Genomic DNA, 8,980 nt, shown 5'->3' on the forward strand with positions numbered 1-8,980 from the left:
TGCATCTTTGAAGGTTATGGGCATTTTTTTTCTTCCTCTGGAGACTTCTATGGTTTTTGCCTAATTATTTAGATGTTTTTCACCACCTTTACTATGATATGCCTAGAAGTAGTTTTCTTGGTGTTTCTCTTGTTTAATCGCCTATTCTGCCTTATTTTCTCAAGAGTGTCTCGTCCTTGGATTTCAATGACACTTCTGCTAGAATTTTCATTGCCTCCAATGTTGTTCTAGAACCTTTTTTTCTCTGTTTTATCCTTTCCATCTTTCTAAGTAACCTCTGATGCTTTTATTTATTGTATTTATTCCCTTTGTTCATTCTAATTTACTCTTACTTTCTGAAATAATTTTTGTTTAATGTTTACTTATTCCCAGAGTCTGTTGCCTCTCTTTTCAAATCTTCCCCTTCTCTTATCACTTCATTTCTGCATTTTTCAAATCTCCAATTTATCTCATAACTTTGAGCGTTTTTTATCTTTATTTTCATTTTGAAACATTGTCTATACATTTATTTATAATTTTCACTATTTTGTGGGTATGTATGCAGGAAAATTAACCTGTTCCTTAGCCTCTTTTTCTTATAATTAAAGTTTTTACTTTAATTCCTTTCTGTTGTCTAATTTTAAAGTGAAATGAGTTTCCCTAATTTTAGGAAGGAGAGATATCCAACATAGCATTTCTAGCTCCATTCTGCTAGAGTAGGGGTTGGCAATCTTTTTATCTACAGGGCCAGACAGTAAACACCTTGTGCTTTGTTGATCGCATGCCGTCTCTGTCTGCTCTTCCTCTTCTCCCCCCTCTTCCTTCACTTCTTTCCTCTCCTTCTTTGCCCCCCCACCTCCTATTTTTTCTTGACTTCCTCCTGATCCTGCTTCTACTTTTTATTTTTCTTATAACAATTCTTAGCATGTGGAACAGAAAAACATACTAGAAGCCAGATTCAGCCAGTGGACTGTAGTTTTGTGATCTTTGTGTTAAAGACCCCTTCCTTCATTTTTGCAAAGTGATTAAAATATGGTCCCAAATATTCAGAAATCTGCCTTCTCTGTTTCTTTTCTCCACCGTTACATGGATTGCCTCTTTATTTTTTCCTATTTCCTTGTCTTGTTCAATTTATTCCATATTATGAGCAATTTTTCTTAAGAGCTTTTCTTGAAAGGAAGTTTCAGTTCATGAGTATCAAGAGTTTATAAGGCCCAAACTGCTCCAGCACCATTAGAGTAGAATTCATTGTGGGCTTCTTAATAATAATAATGTCCACTTATTGTTCTCAGATTGGTTCAGAGGGAAGCTGTTCATGATTTTAAGGTTTTCTCCATCTCAGGTCTAACAGAAGTCTGGGTGCCTTCCCTCTACATCTTCCCACACAAATGCTGATACCGTACGAATCATTTGAATTTCAGTTGTTTTTACCACCTGCTTTATTTTGAGATTTGTGGGGATAACATTTCACTTACTTTTGTTATAGATGTCGTACCAGTTTGAAAGTATTATATACCCCAGAAAAGCCATGTTTTAATCCTGATCCAATCTTGTGGAGGCAGCTGCTTCTTTTAATCTTCAGTAATTTTCAATACTGTAAATTGGAGACTTTTGATAAAATTGCCTCCATGAGATGTAGCACACCCAGTTGTGGGTGTGACCTTTGATTAGATGGAGATGTGACTCCACCCATTCAAGGTGGGGCTTGGTTGGATTACTAGAATCCTTTAAAAAAGAAAACATTTTGGAGAGAGCCAGTGATGACAGAAGCCTCAGAGCTGACAAAAACTTCATAGCAGAGCTGACATAGATGTGGACACATAGAGAACAGGGCCACGGATGTTTGGAGAGTCTTGAAGCCCAGCAGATGTTTCCATTTGATGTTAAGCAAGCCAGAAACTGGAGAAAGCCAAGGAAAGCCAAGAGATGAAAACCAGCCCTGGGGAAGTAAAGTGAGGAGCCTCCACAGGAACAGAGGTGGAAAGCAACAGAGCCCAGGAGCAAGGGACCAGCAGATGCCAGCCAGGTGACTACCCAGCTGACAGAGGGGTTCCTGACCCATTGGCCTTTCTTGAGTGAAGGTAACCTCTTGTTGGTGCCTCAATTTGGATATTTTCATTGCCTTAGAACTGTAAACTTGTAACTTATTAAACTACCTTTATAAAAGCTGTTCTAGTTCTGGTATATTGCTTTCTGACAGCCTGCAGATGAACACAGATGTTATCCAGGTGTCTGAGTTTTTGTTCTCCTAATTGTCCTGTCTGGTTTTTGAGGAGATTAGGAGATTCAAAAAACAAACCTCTGCTTCCCAAATCTTCCACAAATCTTCCTTGATGACTTTCCTTTTTCAAAAGAAAAACCTAGCTTCTGTGTGGAGAGGAGACCACAGGGAGATCAGTAAGAGACTATTCAATAATACTGACAAGAGTGGGTGGAGACTTGGAGTATGGTAGTTGTTGTGGAGGTAGTGAGAAATGATCAGATTTTGAAATCTCTTCCAGTGATCTCAATATTTTTTATGCAGGGTCCCATTCCTCCTCCAGCCATTCAGTTTCACTGATCTGTTCTGTCATTCTCATGGCTGATGATAGGTTGTGATATTTCTTTGTTGGTTCTTAACAGCTTCGGTCTGACTGTGGAGGTATTTTGAACTCTGGGAGTTGTAGAGGCAGTGGGGAGTGAGGGGGCATCTATCCTTGTAGCCCTCATTTATGGACACATAAGTAGGCTGTCAGTTGACTGCTGAAGCAACAGGTAAAGCCTCCTTGGCTGCTTGTGTTTCCGTGCCCTCCAGATTGCAGTAGCAAGAAAATTTCATTTCTCTCACTCACTATTCTTTGACCATTTTGGGGTCAAGAAGATCAACCACATTCATGAGAGGCTGATGACAACTTTACTTTGGGAATGATGAGATGCAAGCTCTTCCCAGTGCCAACTGTTTTCCATTCCTTGTCCCTGCCCTGACAATAGATAAAGCCTCAAAGTAGTTCTTTATGCCAGAGTGAACCTGAAGTCTCCCTAAACCTGTAGCTCCCAGGAGACATTTGACCGGAGAAAGACAAATGGTTTAGAATTGAGAGTGGGATGGGTAGGAAGTATATTTAGGTTACTATCATTCCTGAAATCTTCTTTTAATTCTAAGTAACTTTAAAATCATCAGGATTAATGATCAACTTTAACTTAATAGACATATGGCTTCAGTGGATGTTAATAAGTTGCCATAATTATGTCTTCAACCTCATTGATAAAACTTTAAAGATCACAAAAGAATAATGTACATTAGGAAAGCATGTGGCATGCAATGACTCAATTTGGATTTATTTATTAAACTTTGTGTTTTATTAGATTGTTTGGATATAGAAAGAAACATATGTCAGGGTGTTGTGCTCCAAGTTTTCACAGCCCAGTTAAAGAGACAGAGTATATGCTATTTAAAAAAGAAAGATAATAAAAGGAAGAGAAGCAATATTTGACATAAGGCAGCACAGAGTTTCAAATATCCTTGCTAAACAAGTGCTACAGCAATTCAGAAAGGCAGGCAGTAATTGCACTAATATCAGTACTTGGGATATTTTTAATATTTCATGTTGATATAGCTAATCAATCATTATGTTTTGTTCTATAAACATTTATTTATCAAGACTATGTGCTGGGCACTGGGAATTCAACAATAAATGCAAAATTGGTCCTTATTCCAGGACTGATAATATAGGAGACTCTAGTCAGTAGTGCATCCATCTTGAGTTAATTTTTTTTCAGGCTTTGTCATCCATGTAGTTCATGACCGATAGCATACATATTGGGTATCAGTGGTCATGTTTAAAGGTGACAGTTATAATGATGGCAGAAAGCAAACAAACTGATCACTGTGGAATAATAATGAAAGGGATACAAAACAATTTTGACCAATCTATCAAACAAAAACTCAGTGGCCATGGCATCAAGGACCTTCTAAGGAAATCAGAAAATGCCGGCACACATATTTGGTAGTGATTCTTCCAACTTAGATTTAGAAAGTTCATGTGCACATGATAATGTTGAAACCTAAATTTCTCAGGGACCAACAGTACTCAGTGTAGAGATGCACCATTCTATTTTACCATTCATTTCTAGAGCTGATCGCATTGTTAGAGAGTATGTGGGGAATGCAAAAATCTTTACTTAAACGTTATGATTCAATGGCACTTAGAGGTTTTGTTTAGATGCAGCTTCAATCATCTTTCAACTGAATCATTTTCTAAACTTATTTTAAGCAATTGATTTTCCAGTAATACATTAATCTTTGTGATGTCAAAATCATTAATAATAGCATCTTTATACACACAGCTCTGAGTAATATATAATTCCATTATGGAGCTAAATGACATGCACACATTTTGGTTGTTAATGATAAGAAAACTAATGAAGACAAATGTGTTTTTATTTTCTTTGTTTTAAAATATAAATGAATTTTCCCTGTCTATTTATTCTATTTAAGTATTCACTTTTATTCTCCTTTAGATGTGAATGAAAATGACAAGAAAGGTCACTGAAGTAATGTTAAGCAGTATAGCATTAAATCTTAGAGAAAAATTGTACAGAAGGAAATTAATTTCATTTTTTAGCTTCAACCATGAAATCATAATACAGATGCTTCTAAATAGATTAGTGAATCCTTGAAAATGTTCTCAGCAACCCATGGAGTTATTTTGAGGTTTTTGACCATGATCTGTAAAATTCCAGGGCTGGAAGAATCTAGGTAGCATTTCAATTGAAGTAAAAATTTATTCATTAATATGATGACTTCTCTTAGTCATGACTTATTAAAGTATGAAGCAAAATCTACAGAACCCATACCACTTTCGCAATTAATTAGCCTTTTTTTTTCAAAATATTACTTTCAAAATTACTAAGCATGCAAAAATTATATGGAGCCTGTAATGATCTGGTAAATACTTGACAAAGGGGCCTTTGGTCACTTCAGATTCATAATAGTGTAAGTATAAATTTAAATGCAATGCTATATTTCACTTTCAACATAATGAACACTATAGAGATTCTTCATGAACAATTCTATAACACTAGAAATAAAAAAAAAATCCTCAAGAATTCAAAACACTATTTCTCCAATATTTTATCTTTGTCGTGGCCTTAAAAAAGATATTAAAATATTCAAAATCCCTTCTCTCAACTGGTGGCTCTCCATGGGATTAGGAGCTTCATTACTCCTGAAGAGCATAAATCAAATGAAAGTCATGTCTGAATTTATTTGCAGAATCCTACCTACAACAGATCCACTATTGAATATTCATACACAAAAAGTATAGGAAACTTGAAAAATATTTCTCTGGGGCAAACTTTAGAATTCATGCTTTCTCCAATTGGCTCAATGTTAAAATCCCAAAGTATAATGCATAAACATTTACTTCAGGAAGAATGTTCTGACTACGATCGTTCTTGACCTCACTCTTTCATAACATTTCATAACACCAGTGCCACTTTGATGCATGACCATCATCACTGATTTATCAGGAAACTCCTTAAGGCAAGCAGCCATGTCATATTTGTCTGTGTAGCCTCATAGGCTGGCCAGTTTCTGCATCACAGCGAAGGAAAAGATGTCTGTGGAATAAATCAATATCAAGATGAAATTCAGGAAGGACAGCAAGAGGAGTAAAATAATCTTTTCTGTAATCCTACATCAGCTTTCTTAGATGTGTCAGTTACTTGTAATCCATTTGTTCTTACAACTATTTTCATTTTCCTTTATAGACTCCATCTTCTACCAAAGTTCTCCTAAAGACAGAGAAGAATGAATGAAGGTCACTGGGGCTGGAAGCTTAATGTAAAAGGATTGTCATAATTTCAAGATTCTTGTGTTTTGTATTTCACAAACAATGTGTAATTTCCCTTCTATATCCATGCTTATTATAAGCATTGTATATATAACATATATGCAAACATGCAATCTATCCATGTTTATGTGACTACAAACAATTTTTTTCTCTAAATCTTTCCTTAAACTAGGTAATCTGGGCATAATCATTATGTTTATCCTGTGGATTCTTGTACCCTCTGATTCAGTTTGATCAACATGGCACTAAGATATATCTCTTTAACAACAGGCCATTTCCAGGATAAGAGGCCACTTTCTAAATATGTGTCTCAAATACCTCTCTATATGGCATGTCTAAACCCTCTGATTTTTAGCTTGAATTTGCTCTGAAATATTATATTAAATGAAATTAAAATCACAGCAAAGAAATAAATTTAGATTTCTTGATAGAGTAATCAGGATCAGGAAGTATATTATTCTATTCGAAGAATAAGGAAGTATCAAAAATATAACATAGAAAACAGAAGAGGCTTTCTCTTGCCATTTATCAAATGATTCATTTGTTCTTCATATCATTCATTCATCACAATATTAAGCTTCCAAGGAGCTTATAACTCATTAAGGAAACAGACATGAAAATAGCTTATCATGGTGTAAAACAGAAAGCAAGGGACAAAAACCATGCTATGGGAGCGCAGAAAGAGCTGACTGGTTATAGTGGTGGAGAATAGAGAAAGCCTTATGGAGGAGGGAGTATTCATACCCAGCTAATTGGTATGCTAAGAATTTGAGGTTTGGGGGAAGAAAATTGTCACAAACCTGCTAGTAGAGGTCTACCAAAGGATATGAGATTAGAAAGAAGTCTTTACTGTGTGTGGGGCCCAATGCTATGGGTAATGGGGTACCATGGAGCTCATGCAGCCCTCTATGGGGCAGTCAAAGATATGACGGCCATGACCCCTTTTAAAGCAGTAGTTACATTATACCATCACAACTTTCTGCTATTAATCTTAGAAGTTCTAAGTCTCAGCTGGAAGAAAGTAGGAACTAAGACATACCTATTTATTGGTAAAGTCTATATTTCATCAAAGTTTTGGAAGTAAGTTAACAGCCATTGTTGCTGCCTTCACAGGCACGGCCATCCATCTCTTCTTCCTAGTAGCCAGTGGTAACATCTGCAGAACATTCTGTGTTATTCAAGGTGAAGCTGTAAGGAGCTATCTTTGGCCCTTTCTAAGGGGGAAAAGGACTGTCATGGTAATCAGAGATATCTAGAAGAAAAGTAGGTTGCCTGGGGAAACAATAATGATTTCAATCACAATGGCACATTTTGCAGAATCTATTAGAGGTTACAAAGAGTTTTCACATAAGGGTCTGGGGAAATGGGCAATACTTTTATTTCCACTTGAGAAATAAATAACCAAGTGATTATTTCATAGCCATCAAGTTAGTAGGTGACTTAGGGTGAATTGATCTTGCTTCTCTGTTCCTTGCATTGGAACTATTTCTGCTAAGATGGGGTGGTTGTCAGTCATGGATGTTTTAGTCCAGAGGGAATTTCTCTGCTGGGTTGATTTAGATGTCATGTCATGTCCTTTAAATTCTAAAAAGCCTTGATTCTGTGATAAAAATTTCAACCCAGGCAGAGGTCTGTGAGTTGGGCAGAGAAGGTTGGTGGATTTGGAAAAAATACTCTGTTTACAGAAACAGGAGAACTGGACAGAGGCTGTCTCTACAAAGTAAAGAAGAGGTAAAGCGTAGTTCAGAAATTTCTCCCTTGGCAAGTTAGTATAGTAGTGGATTAAATATAATTCCCATTTTAAATCTTAATGAATTAAGCAGAGTACAAATTCTCATTTGATGAGACCAAAAACATAGAATTTATCTTGATCTCTCTGAGATGTCATATTACAATTTTTGCTTCATTCCAAACTTCTAGAGTTCCATAAAGGATATATATATATAATATTTTTATTGAGAAATCTCCACATACATACAGTTCAACCATATTATACAATCAGTGGCTTACAATATCATCAAGAAGTTGTGTATTCTTCACTGTGATCTCTTTTAGAACATTTGCATCACTCCAGGAAAAAAAAAGAATTCATACATCCCATACCCCTTTGCCCCCCTCTCATTGACCAACAGTATTTCAATCTACCCATTTTTCACCTTTTATCTCCCCCTCATTTTTTATTTATTTTTTTACTCATCTGTCTATACCCTGGATAAAAGGAGTATCAGACACAAGGTTTTCATGATCACACAGCCACATTGTAAAAGCTAAGTTTTCTTATGTATGTTTTTGCTAACTCTGTGCAAGATATATTCTAACCTTGAATTATTGTGATTCTGTCATTCAAGCGTAGAAAAAGTCTTGTAATTATTGTACCATAATCGCGAAGAAGTTGTCTTCAGCTATTCATTTTTTCAGGCCTTGCCTTCACGTGCTTCTCTTACCAGTGATTTCAAGGACGATGACTCCAAGGACAGTTACCAGCTGCTGTTTGAGTGGGCTTAGCACTATCTTAAACTGAATGACTAAAATGTACAGTCTTAACCCAGGAAACAATGAGACTCTCAAGGGCTTCAGTTTCCTAAATCTCACAGTTTTCATGACAACCATTTGAAGGAGAAACTGTGGAAGAGAAAAAATAAATATATATGTTTGTATTGTAATGTAAGCAATTTTGATTATAAACTGATTGCTAATGAATTTTCTTTTTAGTCTCTCATCCCTTCTCCTGTGTGCCTACCTTACCCTTTCCAATCTACTGAAATAAATTATAATCATTCATTCTGGGAGCAATTGGGAGTGGGGAGATGATAGAAAATGTCATTCATTTCTAGTTTTCATTATAAACATAAATTTAAGGAATTTCTGAAACTATTTTATAGGCAAATTAAATGTATCTATCTAGTCATTTATTTCTGGAGTTCCAGAAGAAAAACTCTTGTTGGTTAAACCAACTTATCTTTTTGTTTTATTCCTGATAAGTCTCTTTGGCCATTCATGCAGCCCACAGCCCAGATACAGCAGTCAACCACAACCAAAGTATCATCCCTTTATCTCTCATGTATCCAGCCCTGACGTTACTGCTGCTCTACTGAATATCTCCCAAGGTCTAAATAAAACTTGGATAATGGAGTACTAGGCCTGAAAGTTACCTTGGAAATTATTAG

General features: G+C 36.0%; 1 long non-coding RNA gene across 1 annotated transcript in view; it reads left to right on the plus strand.

Moving 5' to 3' along the window:
* The window catches only part of LOC143682415 (uncharacterized), a 28,557-nt gene extending 22,643 nt beyond the window's left edge, over positions 1–5,914 (plus strand). Inside the window, exon 4 of the long non-coding RNA XR_013175123.1 lies at positions 5,731–5,914. This is a non-coding gene — a long non-coding RNA (uncharacterized LOC143682415). The remainder of the gene's footprint in view (positions 1–5,730) is intronic.
* The last annotated feature ends 3,066 nt before the right edge of the window (positions 5,915–8,980 follow it).

This window comes from Tamandua tetradactyla, chromosome 5, assembly GCF_023851605.1.
Source record: "Tamandua tetradactyla isolate mTamTet1 chromosome 5, mTamTet1.pri, whole genome shotgun sequence".
Taxonomy (NCBI): Eukaryota; Metazoa; Chordata; class Mammalia; order Pilosa; family Myrmecophagidae; genus Tamandua; species Tamandua tetradactyla.